This window comes from Crocuta crocuta, unplaced genomic scaffold, assembly GCF_008692635.1.
Source record: "Crocuta crocuta isolate KB4526 unplaced genomic scaffold, BGI_CrCroc_1.0 scaffold31, whole genome shotgun sequence".
NCBI lineage: Eukaryota > Metazoa > Chordata > Mammalia > Carnivora > Hyaenidae > Crocuta > Crocuta crocuta.
Window position 1 is genome coordinate 11279500 of NW_027528362.1, and position 266 is coordinate 11279765.

Consider the following 266-nt stretch of genomic DNA (forward strand, 5'->3'; position numbering starts at 1 on the left):
CGTGCACGTCTTCTCCTCTGTCATGAGAACTGTAACAGAGACCAGATGCCTGGAGGAAGCCGTGCCCTTGCCCACGGTTACCTTGGCCCACGCTGAAATTCCGGCGAATTCAGGGGGATCTCAAGGCTCCGCGTGGCCTCTGTATCTTTAAAAGGGTCACTCATCTCGTCTGGTGACAACTGCCCCTGTCCCCGCGACGGCCTTTGTTCGGGTCGGACTGCCCGGGGAGGCCGCTCCGGGTCGAACCGGGGTCGCCGCGCAGAGGA